Raw genomic sequence first — 361 nt, forward strand, 5'->3', positions numbered from 1 at the left:
TCTGCCGCTTCCGGTTGTCAGTTCCAGCTGTCCGCTGCAGTGGTCGGTATATTGGGTCCAGGTCGATGTGCTTATTGATTGATTCTGTAGATGAGTGCCATGCCTCTAGGAATTCCCTGGCTGTTCTCTGTTTGGCTTGTCCTATAATAGTAATGTTATCCCAGTCGAACTCATGTTGCTTGTCATCTGCGTGTGTGGCTACTAAGGATAGCTGGTCGTGTCGTTTCGTGGCTAGTTGGTATTCATGGATGCAGATCGTTAGCTGTCTTCCTGTTTGTCCTTTGTAGTGTTTTGTGCAGTCCTTGCATGGGATTTTGTACACTACATTAGTTTTGCTCATGCTGGGTATCGGGTCCTTCGT

This window comes from Chiloscyllium plagiosum, chromosome 34, assembly GCF_004010195.1.
Source record: "Chiloscyllium plagiosum isolate BGI_BamShark_2017 chromosome 34, ASM401019v2, whole genome shotgun sequence".
In the NCBI taxonomy this organism is placed as follows: Eukaryota; Metazoa; Chordata; class Chondrichthyes; order Orectolobiformes; family Hemiscylliidae; genus Chiloscyllium; species Chiloscyllium plagiosum.